This window comes from Uranotaenia lowii, chromosome 1 (genome assembly GCF_029784155.1).
Source record: "Uranotaenia lowii strain MFRU-FL chromosome 1, ASM2978415v1, whole genome shotgun sequence".
Lineage (NCBI taxonomy): Eukaryota > Metazoa > Arthropoda > Insecta > Diptera > Culicidae > Uranotaenia > Uranotaenia lowii.
The window spans coordinates 53,811,301-53,830,653 of NC_073691.1; the positions used below are offsets into that span (position 1 = coordinate 53,811,301).

General features: G+C 40.0%; 1 protein-coding gene across 2 annotated transcripts in view; it reads right to left on the reverse strand.

Moving 5' to 3' along the window:
- Positions 1-19,353, reverse strand: part of LOC129738349 (alpha-2 adrenergic receptor-like) — a 493,408-nt gene that overhangs the window by 416,329 nt on the left and 57,726 nt on the right. The gene's annotated exons all lie outside the window — the stretch shown is intronic.

The window sequence follows — 19,353 nt, forward strand, 5'->3', positions numbered from 1 at the left end:
CTGTCCTGCTTCTTGGTAGCCAGAAAAGAGTCTGGTTACGAAGCTGTCGAGCTGGAGCGTGTAGGTTCAAAGAGCAAAGTAGTTGCGGACAATCGATAGCATTCGTAATAATATCATAGACGAACATTCGTTGTAGATAAATTCTCCTTTGGCTCAGCGACGTCAATGATAATAGACCACATCTATCGGAGTACGGTGGCAATCGAACGGGATCGCGCCAAGGCAGATGACGCAATGCGAAACGAAGAAATCTTTTCTGGACCCTCTCAATTCTGTCTATGTGAACGGAATGATAAGGTGTCCAAACTGGTGCGGCGTATTCCAAGACACTGCGTACGAGCGAGCAGAACACAGTCTTTAGAGCATAAGGGTCTTTGAAACTCGAAGTATTTCTGCGAAGGAATCCGAACAAAGCGAAAGCCTTTGCTGTAGTTGTTGCCATATGCTGAACGAAAGAGAGCTTTTGATCGAATGTTACTCCAAGATCTTTTATCACGGTTGTTCTTTCTAGTGTAGCGTCGCGGAACGAGTAGTCGAAGGTAACTGAAGCTCTGGTTCTGAAAAAGCTTATGCATTTACACTTTTCAGCATTCACTTTCATTCCATTTGTTTCACACCAGAGCAATAACCTTTCTATATCCTCTTGAAGCGCTGCGCAATCCACAATTGAATCGATTACTCTGTAGAATTTCAGGTCATCAGCATACAGAAGCTTTGATGACTTAAGACAGGTTGCCAAGTCATTTACAAAAAGCACAAAGATAAGCGGGCCTAAATGACTGCCTTGTGGGACTCCAGACGGCATATCGAACACCGAGGAATGTGTTCCACGGATGTTTATGAATCCTTGGCGATTTATCAGGTACGAGTGCAGCCACCTGGTTGCCCATGTAGGAAAACCATAGCGCTCTAGTTTCATCACTGCAATGCTGTGGGGTACTGTGTCGAAGGCCTTGGCGAAGTCGATATATACTGAATCCACTTGAAGTTTTTTATCGGTTGCGGTGTGTAATTCATTAACATAACACATCAGGTTTGTCACAGTCGATCTTTTCTTAACGAAACCGTGCTGGAATTCGGTAATTATCGGAGTAGCTGCAGAATAAAACCTTTCATATATCAAAACTTCAAGAACTTTGGAAAAACAACAAAGAATTGATATTGGTCGGTAGTTCTCAACACGGTGAGCGTTTCCAGACTTATGGATTGGAGATATTGCAGCCATTTTCCAAAAGCTTGGAAAAACACATTCAGAAATCGATCGGTTAAATATCATACTGAGCGGTGTGGCAAGAGAAGCAGCGAGTTTTGATGCCAACGACGATGGAATTCCATCCGGACCAGGCCCTTTCGACGGGTCTAAGTTACTTAAAACATTGAAAATCTCCTGGGCAGTTAAATGAGGCTGTGGCAGTCTAATGTCATAGTTTGGTAGAGCATCAAAGTAGATATCAGAACAGTTCGGAGATTGAAAACTATACACGCTGCTAAAGAACTCGGCATACAAATCAGCGGACTCTTTAACGGTTTCCGACGTGCGGTCACGAAACGATACAGACGACGGTACGGTGTTGGTAAGACGGCGACTTTTAACATATCTCCAGAATGTAGAAGGATCTTGTTTTACGTTGCGTTCAATTTTTAAGATGTATAGTTCAAAGGCGGTATTACGAAGAGCTTCATAGTCGGCTTCTAGTCTCGATAAGTAGGCTTTGGTTTGATCCGTCTTATCTTGGAAGTAGCGTTTTCGCGCTTTACGAACTAAATTACGGCTTCTTCTTAGCTCGGAGTTCCACCAAGGGAGCTTGTAAGGCTGATGACGGTTGAATCTTCTAGGTGGCGTGTGTTGGCGTAATGTATCCCAGAGTCGTTCGTAGAATGCCGATACTGCTGCATCTACAGTTAAGTTTATAAAAGCTGATTGCCAGTCAATCTCTCCTATTGCTTCTTCAACACGCTCGATGTCACAATTCCCAAAGTTCAGATTATGTCCGAGGGCGCTGCTGGTGTCCATACGCTCGTCACAAGTATATTCGAGAAGTAAAACAGAAGGATGGTGATGTCGGTCAGTTTTTAAAATTGGATTCGGTGGGTGTATTATTTCAGCTTTTTCGGGTCTGTTTACAAAGATTAGATCCAGCATTCTACCGCTAGTATTAACGAGTGAGCACATTTGCGACAGCCCGGAGACTATTGTTGATTCGATGACAGCGAGCTCCTGCTCAGTGGAAGCATTCACTGGCAGGAACCCATTTGAATCCTCGTCAAAATTCCATTGCAAATTTGGCAAGTTGTAATCACCAGCTACAGCAATAATGTCTTGACTATCGGCGATATTCATAATATAGTCGAGAGCAGTCATGTGAGATACGTACAGAGCAGTTTCGCTGTTAGGTCTCAAGTACACACAACACAAGTAGACATAGTGACATTGATTTTTGAGACGAACAACAACTTGTTCAAGACGATCACAATCAGGTACTGTGACAGAGGTTGCATCGATGCCGTGTCGTACTGCTATCAATACGCCTCCGCCACGTCCAAAATGACTAGTACTGGAGTTTCTATCACAGCGGTAAATATTATGGGTCGAGGCCAATTCGGAGTTGGCTATATCGTCTTTCAACCACGTCTCTGTTACCATGACGATGTCATAATCGCATGAAGACAAAGCTAACGAGAAATCGTTGGCTTTGGTGCGCATACCACCTGCGTTTTGGTAGTACACAGTTAGCTGCTGGGATTTTTGATACGGCGCAGTATTACATTTGTGTGATGAGGGGCAAATCGATGTTGTGGACGGAGCTGGTGGTGGAAATTGAGATGTGGTTGCGGGTCGAATTTCGTGATATTGTAGATTATCGTCATTGATTGGACCAATTAAATTGGAGTTGCGAAAGGAGTCGGCTGTTTCGGGTTGAACTCTAAACGAGGCAGCTTCGGGTTGGGAAAAAAAGGTTCGGAGGTGTTATCGACAAACTGGCGAAAGCGTATGCCAGCAGGCCATGTATCTGACGACAACGCTTTATCTTTCAACTCCAGTGAGAGGCCAACTTTAAACGATACAAATGTTAGAGTTCTGACTTCTCTACCCTTGGGGATCAATTTTTTTAGCTGAACCTCGTCAGTGCCAAGCTGAGAACGCACCAGTTGTGAGACACTTTCCTCAGTCGCGGTTGGTACAATACCGGAGAGATACAACCAGAATGAAGGTGTCGTGGGCATACTGTTTTGTGTTGCGAATTCACTATTAGCTGCACCGATGCCTACAGCACACAGTAGTTTGGGTTGACGCGAAGTGATGCTATCAATAACCGGGGGTTTTTCGCGGCGTCGTTTAAGATGAGCTGAAGAAACAGTGGCAGATCTCATGGAGGATCCATTTCTCGGAGGTAGAACTGGAGTGGCACAAACGTTTACAGGAATAGGGTTTGCTCGTAGATCATTTCGAACCTCCTGCAAAATGCTATCGCGAATCTCAGACCTTAGAGAATCCTTCAGAGAGTCGATTAATGTGTTGTTAGCAATGTTGGTTGATACCAAAGCATTAGAGAAACGAGCTTTCGATATCATGATTTTACAACCGTTGCACATCCACACTAAGTGACCATTTTTACGTAAATCTGCTCTGGAATTTTCATGTATTCCTGAACATTTTAGACAGACGACAAGCGAACAGAAAACTCCACATTTTACAAATTCGCCGTCAAATGTCGTTGCACACTTTTCGCAGAGATTCGCCATTGTGAAAAAGTATAGCTTAAATATCAGTTACCAGATCTGGCGTCCAGATGGCGTTGCTGTGAATCGCGCGTAGCCACTGCGTACGGTCGCTGTTGTTTGACACTTCGGCGTAGCCTGTGCTTACGTTCGGATAAATATGACGTTACCTTGTTATTGTTATGGGCAGCAAATCCACGAAGGCGCGAGCGGGACCAAAGTAGCAACTCTGAGCGGGACGGAAGATGTTTGTTGTGGTTTCGGTTGTTCGGCGGTCCGTACAAATAAAAACAGCAGAAAGAACCAGTTTCTTTATTGATCCGAATTGCGGTTAACAGATTTTGTGCGGTTTTTTGGTGGCAGTAAATTCATGCGGTGCGGCAGCGGATTTAAAAGCGGGAGGAGCGTGGTAGACGGTTCGTTGGAGGCAGCGGCTTGGGCGGTTCGGTTGCGGAAGGTGAGGTGCGAGGTGGGAGAGTTTAATGGTGGACGGGCGCTCAATCGACCACTTCAAGCAGCTATCGAAATTGTGAGTATTTCGTACCTTTCCGAGGGAGCAGGAGCTGGTCGGTATTTCTGCGGGTTCGTGCGGTTTCGGTTTGCCGAGTGGTGCAGGAATCGGAACGGTTAGAATCGGATTTCAGCCAGAAAAATGTTTAAAATCAGAGCGGTTAAAGCAGGTAAGTAATAACAAACACAGTGTTGCTAGTAAATTCAAACTCGAAGTGGTCATTTGACTTTGAAAGCACCTCAATGCACTTTATGTGACTTACCAAATCCCGTTTTGAGCACTTCTGTGCCTTTTATGTAACTAAAGTCCCGTACAACGTACGTATAAGTAACTTAAGCAACCTTCAAGTTCATTAATGAGTACAAATATTTCACTCGTGGGAATTGGACAAAACAATTCACATGCATCGTACATATTGATCACTTTTGCAACTTTCAAATTCATTAGTACACCCATAGAAGAGGTAACAGAAATCCAATGCCTTTTTAGCAAATCTCTGTGCCGATAATGCTCTGAAATGTGCACTGTGCCGAAGACGGTATGTTTGAAAAACCGTAACTGGCATAAGGACTCGGCTTCCAACCAAAATTATGCATGACCACTACATTCAAGCGAAACAAGAAAAACATTTTATGGGATTTCGTTCCTATTGGATAATCCATCCCAGAAACAAGAAAATAAAATTAATAATCACAGCACCGTGGGGAGATTCGAACTCATATCACCATTCAAATCGACTTGCCAGTCCGACATCTAAACCAGTGCCTACTATTTGAGCTTCATGCAGGACGAGGGCTGTTTGTCATAGGCTTTCTGCCACCGATCAATCACAAAAAAACGAACGACGGAGGCTTCCCGGCGTTTGTTCTCCTTTCAAGGCATTCCTTTGTCTTGCGATGGAAACGGGAAAGGGAACGGGAGTGGAGGAAACGGGAAATCCATTGAATGAGAACTGTGTTTGCTTACTGCCTGCTATTACATACACACGCTACATATACACAGCTGCTAAAGCCGGGCAGCTTGGCCGTTGGTTGTTTGCCGGTGAATTGAAGGAATGTTTTGTTGTTGCTTTTGCTACATACACACGCACAGCTTAGCCGTGGTTGTTTGCCGGTGGATTGAATTGAAGCAATGTTTTTTTTTTCGTTGCTTTTACTGCATACACACGCACAGCTTGGCCGTGGTTTGCCGGTGCTGGTGGATTGAATTAGAAGGACATTTTTTTTTTGTTGCTTTTGCTACATTCACACGCACAGTGCTCGGTTCGCTGGCTGCCTGGTGTTGGCCGGTATTTATTTCCATCCTTCTTCGTCTTGTGATGCGATAGGGAGGGACGTGCAAACGTTTTTATTTTGTTTCTTTCAGTCATACGCAATTCGGTTAACTTGGGAGATTAATGCCAGTGGGAGCTAATCGAATCAGCACCGGTCGCGTTATCTTCTTGTACCAATGATGCTATGTAATTGACTACACGCCATTGGCACAGAGGCTGAATTTTGGGTGTAAGTACATAAAGTTCACAAAAGGGAATTGGGCAGTTGATTCTCTTTGTCAGCCAATGCAAGTCAAGTCAATATGTGACTTTTGATTGCTTGAGAAATCGTCAATTCCGTCAAGGATGTGAAGATTTCTTTTCAGATCGGTCAAAGGGGAACTGCTCGTATATTGGCGGAATGTTTTAATGATTTTCAAAAAAAAACTATTTGAAAATAAAAAACACCAATTTATTACATACTACATTAAAAGAGATCGTCCTTTTTAAGTTGTGCTTCACGGTCTCACCGGTGATCAGGCACCGGATGAAATCACAACCGAATTGTATTCTTTGTTAGGTTATTCTCCGATTCAAGTTATTCAAATGAAGAAAAGAACCAACACGAATAATACCAGTAGTGTTGGTTTTGCTCCTGAGCTTCATTTGATCCATTTTAAAAAGTATCAGGTAAATAATTTGCAAGTTCTTGAACATTTCTTCAAAATATTATGCAAACCTGTCGTTGAAAGGTATTTTGTCAAAGCACTAAAAATTGTAGAATGAATGCCAGATGCGGCTCATTCGATCATGAAAAATCTAAATGCCTTTTTGGTGATGATAAACCACGAACAGAATTGTTCAAGTGTGCGAATTGCGCAGATAATCATTCCCCCAGTTCCATAGACTGTCCTGTTAAGGCAAAAATTATTGCTTCTAGGAAAAATCCCAAAGTTGTCAGAAAAATTTCATCTCCTCCTTCCTCTTTTTCGTCTTCACACGTCGGGCCGGCAAACAACCTGCCTGTTCGCGGTCAGCCTCGGCCTACATTGGAATCACGTCTTGGCAATGCTCGAAGTGATTTTAATGTTACCTGTGCTGATTCTGCGCCACAGACTCGTTGTTTAACGTTCTCAGAGGTGGTTGAAAATGGGTTGCCCTCTTCAGGTTCAACTAATAAAAATGGGAAAAAAACCAAGTCTCAACGTTCATGCGAAAGCTTGGGAAAGTCTTAGAAATTCAAATTCAAATACCTTTTCTTCTCCTTCAATATCTGATCTTAGCCAATTTGTTGATTTGGGTGAGATTACTAAGGAAAAATTAAAATTTTTGCATCAAAATTTAATGGAAATGATGCAACTTATATTTAAAGCAAATTCGATGAAGCTTTCCAAACTTCTTTTAATTATGCTAACAAAATTATTATGACTTTGCGATTCCCTCATGGATCCAAATAGATGTTTAAATATTATGAATTGGAACGCTAGATCTTTGCTGGCTAACCAAGATGAATTCTTTTTATTTTTGAAAACTCAAAACATACATATTGCTGCCATCACTGAAACTTTTTTAAAGCCAGACAATAACTTGAAAAGCAATGCTTTCTTTAAAATTTTACGAAATGATCTACTTGATCGACAAGGTGGGGGTGTAGCTATTGTCATCAATAGTCGTCTCAAATTTAGACTTCTTCCTTCTTTCAATACAAAAGTCTTAGAAACAATTGGAATTGAATTAGAAACTTCTATGGGGAAAATTTTAATTATTGCCGCATATTTGCCTTTTCAATGTAGCGGTGAACAGAAAAATTTTTTGAAGGGAGATTTACAAAAACTCACCAGAAACAAATCTAAATTTTTTATCATTGGTGACTTTAATGCAAAACACCGATCTTGGAATAATATTTCATCAAATTCAAATGGGAATATTCTATTAAATGACTGCTCTGCAGGTTATTACACTGTTGAATATCCTAATGGGCATACTTGTTTCTCTTCGATTAGAAATCCTTCCACAATTGATTTGGTTCTAACGGATTTAGGCGAGCATTTTAGTCAATTAGTTACTCATGCGGAACTCGATTCAGACCACCTTTCAGTAACTTTCTCTTTATCCCAAAGTCCCATTGAAAACCCTTTAAAATCAACTGTTAACTTTCAAAAAGCTGACTGGGAGCGATATAGGAATTTTATTGAACGTAATTTAGATGTAAACGTTCCACTGAATTCAATAGAAGATATTGATTTGGCTGTAGACAACTTCAATAGTCAATGCTAAAGCCGCTTCAATACCTAAAGTTAAACATAAATCTAATCAACTTTTGATCGATGATGATCATCAGTTTTTGATACGACTGAAAAACATTCGTCGACGCCAATATCAACGTACTAGGGATCCTTATTTGAAATTTATTTATTGCGACCTTCAAAAAGAGATCAAACGTCGTTTAAATTTCATCCGTAATGAAAACTTTGCTAAAGCAGTAGAGGACATAAAACCCTACTCAAAGCCGTTTTGGAAATTAACTAAAATTCTGAAAAAGCCCCAGAAGCCAATTCCTACTTTGAAAAATGGAGATAAACTTCTTTAAACAAACGCAGAAAAAGCTCAAAAATTAGCTCAACAGTTTGAGTCTGCTCATGATTTTAATTTAAACGTTGTAAGTCCAATTGATGCTCAAATTTCCCTAGAATTTGATGATATACTTTCAAAAAAAATGTATTTGAATGTTCTTGTGAGACAAATATAGATGAACTTATATTGATTTAAAAAAAATTAAAAATAAAGCTCCGGGGGAAGAAAAAATTTCTATTTTTTTTTTCAAGTAAGCTATCAAAATTCATGCTCTGAAAAGATACCCATGAGAGCTGGTGTCCCTCAGGGCAGTATACTTCAGGGATCGAAGAGATGGCCAACAAAATCATCTCTAACTTCAGAGGAAAATCGATGAAGTCTTCCATCGCAGAGATTCGCTCTCTCCACAATTAAGTTAATTTTTAGGATTTAGAATTAAGATTATACATTTTTTTTTGCTCTACAGGATATTCTCCTATATATCAAATACTTTATTACTTTAGCAAATTTAAATCAAATAAGAAATGATTAGAATTTACTCAATCAAAGACTTGAATTGATCATAATTGATATAAACACTTAATTTACTTTAATAATGTAACTTAAATGTAATGATTAAAAACATATAAAACATATAACATATAAAAACAAAAAAATATACGACATATTTTTTTAAAAAAAGCTTTCGCTTAGGTTGGGAAAAATAGTGTTCTGGAACGAACGGGTCACCATGAACCACCCTAAGAGACGAAATGACCCAGTAGCAACATGGTGATGCTGCGCGCATTAACGGCTGAGATGCGCGCCAAAATCATCGGCTTTTCCTCGGCCACGAAGAGGGTTTTCCAAAGGATCGAGCCCAAGTAAGCCCAAGGCTCGGCCTCTTTTCGCACCCAACCACCATCGGAGACAGATCATCACGGTAACAAGTCGGAGGCCCGAGCGGCCAAGTCAGAGGCCGGAATGGCCAGTGTCAGAGGTCCAAAGGGACCATAGTTTGTGAGAAGTCCATCATTGTAAAAGTCCAAGTTTGTAATTAGTTTAGATCGGTAAAATACAGTCCACTTTTTGTAATGTTTTTTGAGAATGAGTGTGTACGGTTTTATTATTTATTTTCGGAATATCTGATGCTATCGATCCATGCCATCAGGGGCGATCCTGAACATGGTCCTTCGAGCCGGATTTTGATCATCGATAAGCATCAGCAGTATTTACGGTACGGTATGTATGAGTGAGTGAATGTGTGAGAAAAGTGTTCAAAAGCCAATATTGTTTCAACGCAAAATTTGTGGAAATTGTTTTCAGTCGGTATTCAATCAATTTGTGTTGTCGATAAAATCCGCTCGTTATTTTCGCTCACGGAACAACAAAACATTATATTCTTCATAAAGATCGACTCAAGAAAACAAAGATGATTTCTACTTACACTGATTTATGTACAAGCTATTACAAATCCATCATCGAAAACATCTTCGTTAAGTCCTCTGGAATAAATTCATTCACCTGCATCGTTCATAAATTCTTTCGTAAGTTCAAGAAGATCCACTGGTGTACCTTTTTTGGTTCTAGCTACGTGTAAGTGCTCGCCGATTCTGTTCAGTTTTTTAATCACTCGGATCATTGATGCAAACAAGAAAGAACTCATCTGGTTTGTCAAATTGGTCGAATCATACGTCATGTGCGGTGCTAGTATAATTCGGTGTAATCGCTTGCCTTACTTTTCCCAGGGGTATTATGAAATCGTCAAACCAATGGATCACCATGCGACTCCTCAAATGCCACTATTGTTCTTTGTAAGTTATCCACAAAAATATTCGATGATTGCATCGCCAAGCTCCTATTAACACCTCAGGTTTATCGGCGAATTGTTTAAATTTCAAAAAGGAAGCAAATAAACGAATCACCATGCATTGGATCGTTTTAAAAATGTAAGAAAACACCATCATCGTAGCTAATCTCTCAACATTCACAATCTCTAGCAACACTCATTTTTTGTGCACTTCTGTTCACCACGCACGGGAACCGATCGAAAATGAAACGAATGTCATGGAGGGTAACAAAATCGCAAACAGAAATTGTTGATCGGTTCTGGATATTGTCCTCGTGCTCGCATTGTTACCTCGTTAGTTTTTTTACGCTCCAAATTGTTGTGCTACTGTTCTAAGAGAAATATTTGTATCGGTTATTATAAGTTGGTGATGTTAGCCTTCAGCTCGTGTGGTTTTGTGCACAGTTCACTCGAGGAATTCGAGTAATTTCGAGGAATCGTTTCAATGATTCATGTGCGGCGTTTTAGTAACACATTCTTGGAAATATGTGCTTGTTGATTCACTAGGAACAGTTTCGAATCCAGAAGATGATCAACACAAAAGGATCGATACACCACCGTACATTCGAAGAACTGGTTTTGACGAAACAAATACAGGTATCCAATGAAAATTTCGTATCAATACCACATCATTATCATCATTAAATCTTCAACAAAGTCTTCAATTCATCGACGATGAAATTTAGGTCAACGAGAGTTTCATCCATTCATTTTATGACTATGATAGTGCATATGTAATTCCTTATCATTGTCAATTCTAGAAAGTGTGGTTAATTCATGTGATTGGTGAAAACATTGAGGACTTCTTTCTTGCATGAAAGACAGTAATTTGCAGAGCGTCTCCCTAATACAAAATGTTGCGAGGTACATCCAATTGTTTTTGTTGGATTGTTGGAAATCCAAACTGTCGGTTATGTGTTATGCTACTTTCATCAGTGGATGCGAATTGTTTTTCAGTAAAATATATCAATGTTCCTCTTCTTAAGTTCAAAGAAGAACAATTATCAGCGGCCATATCAACAAAATTAAAATGATAAAGATTCACATGGAACCATTCAAGTTGGGTTCATTGAAGTCAGATTACATGTCAGTATTATCATGAATCGGAGATCATTCACTATCGGAGTCATCAATCGGATTTTGGAATCACATTGGTAGTTTTTTTTAACTTTCGGTTGGAAACAGTTTGTTGGATTCATACAATTTCCGGAATCATTTAAACAGAATTTAAGTTGCTGAATCCGGAATCGTTAAAGTTGGATTGTATGTTGGGATAATGTTGAAACACAGTCGGTCGGTTTTTTGTCAGCTTGTGTCGAAGAAAACTCCAGTATATCGGTCATTATTTGGAAAAACGTCAAGAGTTTTTTGGGTCGAATCGAGGAACTGGATAATGAGGATCAAGTTTGCCAAAATGTGTCAGCGATTGTTTGAGCGGTTCAAAATAATAATGTTTGTTTTCGGTTTCATTTTAATCATTAATAATATGTCGGCAAATCATTCGGAACAACTTCGGGAATCAGATGGATTCAAACCATTTAGTAAACCATTCAGCAAATCATTCAGACTATGTCAGTAAACCAATCAGTATAGAGGGGCCTGAGAACAGCGAATCAGGTTCGCCTCGAAAATGTCAGCAAATCATTTAGTTTTTCGTGAATCAATTGGATTCATATTGGGTATCAGTCGGAAACCATTCAGATTTTTCAGGAACCAATTGGGTTCAAATCGTTCTGAAAATCATTCGGAGACATAGTCAGTCATTCGGAAATCGGTCAGCAAATCGTTCAGATATACACTTTTACAATAAATACACTTTTACAAATCATTCAGGGAACCAAGCGGGGTTCCATTCGGTTATCATTCAGGCCGAAATCATTCGGCCAGCAATTCGTTTCGGTATTATTCGGAAATGTTCGGAGTAGCCGTTGGAATTCGTTTTTCGGTTAACCTGATCGCGGGTCAGGACATTTATGTGACGGTTTTTTTTTTGCTGTGTCATTTCTGCTGCAATCGGGCATGGCAATACCAGGGCTTTCCAGCGCGCCTCCGAATACACAAATTACTTTCGGATGTTTTTTGTGTAGTCACTCCGCCATCAGGAGTTATCGGGAATCATTGGGATTCAAATATTCGGTTATATTCGGTTCGATACACTTCAGAGTTGCGTTGGATTTCGGTTTTCGGATAGTCTGATCGACGGGATCAGGACTAGCATTTGGCGGTTTTTCATCAACATCATCCTGGATTAAGTACCAGGACTCTCTAACGCAACGCTGCATCACACAAACACACATCAATTACACACACAATCAATCAATCGGAATGAAGCTATCGGAATCTGAGTCAGTTATGATAGATACGGTTTGACTATTGAAGAGAAGTCACTTGGGCATGTGTCAGTTTTTTTTTCGGAGTCAGATTTTTTGTCTGTGAAACACGGTCAGAAAAACATTCGGAAAATCATTCAGTAAACTGGTCAGAAAAACAGTCTGAGAACATTGTTGGAAAATTACTCAGAATTGGTTGTTGGGAAAACATTATGAGAAAAAGTCAGTAATTCAGTCAGAACTGAGTCAGTAATGAAATGTATATTTGAGTCAGTATTTTATGTGTTTGTATTTTTGTCTGCTATGTGTCGGAAGAGCTTGGGAACTAGAATGTTCGGCTCATGTTAGTTAACGAAAGTCAGAAAGCTTGGAGAGCTCAGAATTTTAATGCCAGAATAACATTGCGGAGAAAGTCAGAGCATGAGTCGGCATCATCGCGCTGATCTTGGCAAGCAGATCAGCGCTCGGAAATCAAGGTCAAGTATTCCTAAATTAAAGTGTAGATAAGAAGAGTGATACTTCCTTTCCCAAGCATTCAGAATTCAACATCAGGCTACTACTGGACGAAGGCGGACAACCAGATAGGTTGCAATCGAAAAAGGCAATAAGCAACGGCATCGGCGAGGTCGAAAGCGATGTGGGTCAACGGCGGGTGGCACATCATGCAACGAGCGCAGATCATCGGCGTGGTCAAAGCGAGGTGGTTCATCGCGGTACGGTTAACCAACATTAGCACAACAGCATAACAACGGGAATTTCGAAATGCGAACGTTCCGTCACCTTTCAAGGCGGGCGGCATGTTCTGGAACGAACGGGTCACCATGAACCACCCTAAGAGACGAAATGACCCAGTAGCAACATGGTGATGCTGCGCGCATTAACGGCTGAGATGCGCGCCAAAATCATCGGCTTTTCCTCGGCCACGAAGAGGGTTTTCCAAAGGATCGAGCCCAAGTAAGCCCAAGGCTCGGCCTCTTTTCGCACCCAACCACCATCGGAGACAGATCATCACGGTAACAAGTCGGAGGCCCGAGCGGCCAAGTCAGAGGCCGGAATGGCCAGTGTCAGAGGTCCAAAGGGACCATAGTTTGTGAGAAGTCCATCATTGTAAAAGTCCAAGTTTGTAATTAGTTTAGATCGGTAAAATACAGTCCACTTTTTGTAATGTTTTTTGAGAATGAGTGTGTACGGTTTTATTATTTATTTTCGGAATATCTGATGCTATCGATCCATGCCATCAGGGGCGATCCTGAACAAATAGAGCACATTCCCCTTCGGCTTGTCGCATCATCCGCCAAACAAAACGCCACGAAAATTGAATTGTCACTAGCCGAAATCACTCAATAATCTCAGTACATAATAGATTTTCCACACCAAATCACGGCAAATCAAATTTGATGACGACACTTGTCTCTAGGGAGCTACATCAACGAAATAAAAAATTCACTCAACTTGACTGACGATTTTGCGTTTCAATTTGTCCGCCGACCTCCATTATTTAATGGACAATTTAACGAGCTAACTTGTCGAGAGCGTTAATTGTTTTGCTCCGCTATCCTCAGCTTCCATCTTCCTCCATTTTTCCGGCATCAACAATTGATTAGTATTTTTCAATGGAGTTATTAGACGGAGGAGGGCGTCCAGATGCTGTGCGATTTCGCGATTTTGCTTATTTGCATCTTCTATTGAAACTATACAGATTTTGTTAGTAAACCAACGGCTGTGAAGGGGGAATGAGAGGGGAGTCGGCTACTAGTTCAAGCAAATTAATGGAGGCCCTCTCGGTACTATTTATTGTGCAATTGTAATTCCGATGCAATTTGCATCTCATTGGGCGGGAAAACGGGAGCAAAGCTCGCTCATGATGATGATGATGACGATTTGTCGAAGTGCACACTGTGAAATGGCTGCCCCCGACTAAGGCTGAGACTGGGCTAGACTGAACTCAAGTTGAGTTGAAACTTCTGAATGGAGGGAGAGCAGAGAAGGGAAAAGCGTTAAGGGCGAAATGGAAGTAGAAGAAAAGTGAACGGGGACTAATGGGCTTCCATTTAATGGATCGTGGGAAAATGGATTGCACTACCACTGACTATAGCCATTGTGTGACGTCACCGATGCAGCAGCGCCTCGTAAAGCTTTCGGTGTCGTCATTTTTACCGTGAAAGCTTTATGTGTTACAACAATGAATGGGCGAGCAGCATTAGCATTAGTCTTTTGTTGGCAGAGGGAGAAATATTACCAAGGAATAAAAGCACCCCAAAATCACGGTTCGGGAAACATTACTTCGATAAAGTGTTTTATGTGATTGCTTTATTATTTACTGGTTGATATTGTCAAATCAGCCCAATTGTAAATGTGGTATGTTTAAGATCTTAACTAAAATTTCAGGGTTTTCATTCTGAATATGTAAGTGCTGTTACCTCTCATTTCAAACTTCTAAGTGGAATGAATGTTAGATTCTCAAACATAATCTATGAAATTATTAAATTGATAAGCCTTTCATCACAATAACTTCCTTAAAACTATGGAATGGCATTAACAAGCAATTCTAACGTTTTGCGTTAACTGAAGAGTATTCGCCGGTTTAAGTTTATCAAGCTCGCTATTAGTGAATGGCGAACACATTCGTTTCATCTCAATAGAAGGGCACAATGGGGAGACTTTTAAAATATTTAATGTTCTAGAAAAATGTTTCAAGAAGAACAAGTCAACAAAGCTTCAACTCAGAAAACTAAAAAAAATAAATTCGTTCGAAAAACTTTACAAAATGTGATTAAAAATTTTTTATTTACCTGAAACTGTTACCACATGAAAAAAATAAAATAAGAAAGTCACTACCATATGTCAATCGTTAGAGTATGATATGACTTCATAATGTCATATTTTCTAAGCAATAGTAAACTCTCAATTTTTTAAGAAATGTTTTTCAAAATGGATGTTACGGGTTTAACCCGTTAATCTTGAGTCCAAAAAAATATATTTTTCTCTTAAACGGATCGTTATCAATGGTTATCACGATATCACTTTTTTTGTTCAATCTATAATAATCATCCAGTAATAATTTGTTGAAAATAACTCAAAATACTGTGTAATCTGAAAAGTAGAAAGTTGCGCTTTAATGTATGCAACAACTCTAGTGTAGTAGACAACCATCTAGAATTCTCTTAGTCTGATACTTTCGAACTGTGAAATAAGAACTAATATGGCAAAAAATAATCAACTATCCTTTTTTTAGGATTTGGCTAGATTCTTGCCTAGGGTCAGGGCACTCAGAATTTTAAGTATAATAGAATTAAGTCTCCTTTAACTTAAAAAAATATCACTTTGTTCGTATCACGAAAATGATTCTAGTTCATCTGAGTTGATGTATCGTTTTAATTTTTATCCTCAAAAGCAGAATTGAAACATGAGAAAGTTTGATGATTCTAGAATTGAAAAATCTGAAACCATTTCATTATTCTAAATTTTTATTTACATTTACATTTATTATCAAGTTTCATCTGACTGAATTGTCTTTATGAAAGATTAATTCTGAGTTTAACGGGAATATTACAAATATAATTCACTAAAATGATTAATTTTCTTTCGAAATTAATCAGATTTCTAAGTTGTGGCAAATTTCTTATTCTAGATCTAAAACAGTTAGTTGTAATGTAAAATTCATAAGGTACAAAAAACCAGATGAAGATCCGACTCATGCTTCTTATTGGTTGATGTTGTCCGTAATTAGTTCGTCGGAAGTCGATTTGAAGGAAATCTCGCTGCCTTAATGTTCTTGCCGGAACGTTGATATTAAAGGAGCTCAGTAATTCCGGGCAGTCGATAGTTCCTATGAAGATCTTGTTTACAAGTAAAGCTCGTGCTGTGACTCTTCTCTCAAGAAGGGTGTCTAGACCAAGCAGTCGGCAACGTTCGCTTTAGTCAGTGAGCTCCTGGAAGTGGTTCCACGACAGGAATCTGAGTGCTATATTTCACAAATCTCTATTGAACAGCTTCAAGTCTTTTGGACCAAACCATCGTATAAGGAGACCAAACTTCCGAGGCATACTCTAGTAATGAGCGCACTAGGGAACAGTATAAGGATCGAAGGCAGTAAGGGTCTCGGAACTCTTTCGATACTCTTTTGAGGAATCCGAGGTTGCGATTTGCTCTGGAGATTATATGAGAATAGTGATCGCGAAAGGTCAATTTCGAGTCTAGAAGCACTCCAAGGTCCTTAAAAGCAACCACTCTTTCGATTTGTGTATTACAAATATGATAAGGAAACTGTATCGGATCGACTCTTCGGCTGAACGATATAATAGCGCATTTGTTAATACTAACGTTGAGACAGTTTGTTTCACACCATTTGATGAATTTTATCGATGAGAGTTTGTAAGGTGAAACAGTCACCAGATCTGATTTCAGCGAAAACTTTAAGATCATCTGCGTAAGACATCCTGCATTCTTGTGGGAGCAGAAAGTGTAGATCATTGAAAAAAATTGAGAACAACAGAGGACCTAGGCTGCCTTGTGGGACTCCAGAAAAGTTGGTGAATTCGCTGGACTCACAGCTGCCTAATTTAACGGTCATTTTCTTGTCTGTTAGGTAGAATTTTAGCCATTGAACTAATTCGCTTGAGAATCCCAGTCGTTGTAGCTTGGCTAGTAGAAGTTTATGGTTGACTCTATCAAAGGCGGCTTTCAGATCTGTATATATTGTGTCGATCTGAAACCCATCCTAAATTGCTTTCAGACAAGTCTAAGTAAACAGCAGAAGATTCGTAGTCGTGTTGAAGGAAACGTAGATGTCTGCAGCGAACGGTTGAAAAGAATTGTTAATGATGGTTTACAGAGAACATGGGCGCAGTTTTTACCATCAGGACGGTTTGAGTTTCGTGATCGCAAATCGAACTTCCTCTTCGGTGTATGTAGGAACGGAAATGTGGAATGAATCAGCAGGGAAATGTTCGAGTGCTTTCTGGATATCTGAATCGTGAATTAGATCGTTTGAAAAGACGCAAAAGAAATGCTCCCCGAAAAGCTCGCAATGTTCGCTGGCGTTGTTGCTGTTTTTGTTCCCGAGGTACATCGTTAAGGGAAGGCCATTTTCCTTCCTTTTGTTGTTCACAAAATTCCAGAAGCTCTTAAGGTTGCGTTTAAGGTTTGATTGAGATTGCAATACATTACGCCGGTAAAGAAAATAATAGCCTGCATGTCTTAATTTTTCATAACCGCGTATTTTATTATTCGTATGACAGATGAGTCAGGAAGACTATTTTGTTGTTTGAGGCTTTGAACAAATTTATCTTGATCAATATCGTTCGACAAGCCGGTGATTTTCAGCCGAGGTCTAAGAAGGGCTTGTTTTTCGGTGCCGTATTGAGGCATGGTGTTATTTACAGTATCCAACAGTTAATGTGCAGATGTTGCTGAGGCACAACGAATGGCAATATCACCACCGGGAAAAGTTTTAACGTCTTTAACGCCGAAGTCAACAGGGTTAAGAAATTTCTTAAGATCAGATTTGGTGATGTCTGCGTGCTGAGTCACATTCGGTTTGATGAGAACAGTTTCTTTCATTCTGGTCAGTTGTTTTGATTTGGTGCGAAGAGCGATGTGGAGAACTGGAGAAGGAACTGAGACGTGTTCTTCTCGAGTCTTTGGAGTCTTTGGAGTTCGAGATGTACTAGGCTTGGTTTATCTGAAGGGAACTGTGAGAAGACGTTGCTTTCCAGAGCGAAGTAATCCTGGAGTGCACGATGGTGAATTGGCAGTGTGGTTGGTTATGAAGGAGGTAGGTCTGTTATTGGCGCTCGGTTTGGCGGAAGCTAGTGGTGTCTGTGCAGCTTGAAAAATTTCGGCGAAGGATCGTTCGAATATTTTGGTTTTTACAACAGGAGCCGTGCTCTGATGTTTCTGAACCAAGGCGGATTCGAAACGATCTATGTGTTTTTTTGAATACCTAGTGTAGTCTGTGCTGTGATTTCCGAATTCCGAGTAGATGTATTGTTTAAGGCTGTCAATATTAATGAAGACGTTTGCTAACGACTTTAGAATATCGGAACATTTCTTGTTTACATCGGTCAGGTTAACCTGAAGCTGATGACAATCATTGCAGATGTATTCGAGCGAGTCGCTTTCTCTGAGAGCCGTGAGGGTAAGGCCGCTGAGTCCGAAGCAATTACCGTGGAATATTTTCCCGCAGTTATCAACACAGGAGATGCGCTCCCTCTCGATGATCTTTTTGGAGCATTAAGAACACAAAGGCGCGACCATTACAGGAAGCCAACGAGGGCCCTTTGTTTGAACGGCATGCGAAAACTAGTACTGCTATTTAGTAACACTATAACGGTAACACAGAAGAAAAGTTTCTATTTTAGATCCGGAGAAGCGACAATAGCTACGTAAACCAGCGCGCACGGAAGGCTCGGAACTATCGGAGTATTATTCGACCAAATATCTTAATTTTTTTTTATGATCGCGGGTGTAATATCATTGAAATAGGGGGATCGAAAATCAAAGCGTTCACATTTAACGGTGTTGCAAGACACTGTTCGTTTATTAGGGTTCCCTGTTTAATAATCTCGAAAATATCCCTTCTATGCAAATTTGCTCCATCATTTCTCATTTGTTGAGTTATTAGAAAAAATGGGTGCACCCAAGTTCCTTTTCAAGCTCACCACTTAAAACAAAGGAGGAGTCTAAAATCAAGTTTCCAAATAATTTCCTATGACAAATTTGACCCCATTTGCTAAAATGTTATCAAGTTATGCAAAAAATTGTATGAGAGCGCCCCTCTTTCCTATAGATCCTCCCACTGGAGGGTTCCCGAATAAGCATATAAACATGAATCCATCCCAAAAAAACCCTCTCCTACTAAAAATGGATTCTTTCGTATGACTAATTCTGTAGATATGCAATAAAAAAAACATGCTCTGCCGTCTCCTCTTCGTATGCTCACTCAATGGAAGAAGGAAAGTGTCCCGAATAATTAAAGAAACATAACTCGTATCCAAATACCATCCCATACTAAATTCGGTGCCTTTCGACTGATTAGCTCTGGAGCTCTTTAAGAAAAACTTTGGTCTCCATTTTTGTTCATAGGGATCAGGAACAAACCACAATAGAGTCTTTTTTCGTATCAAAATACCCTCCC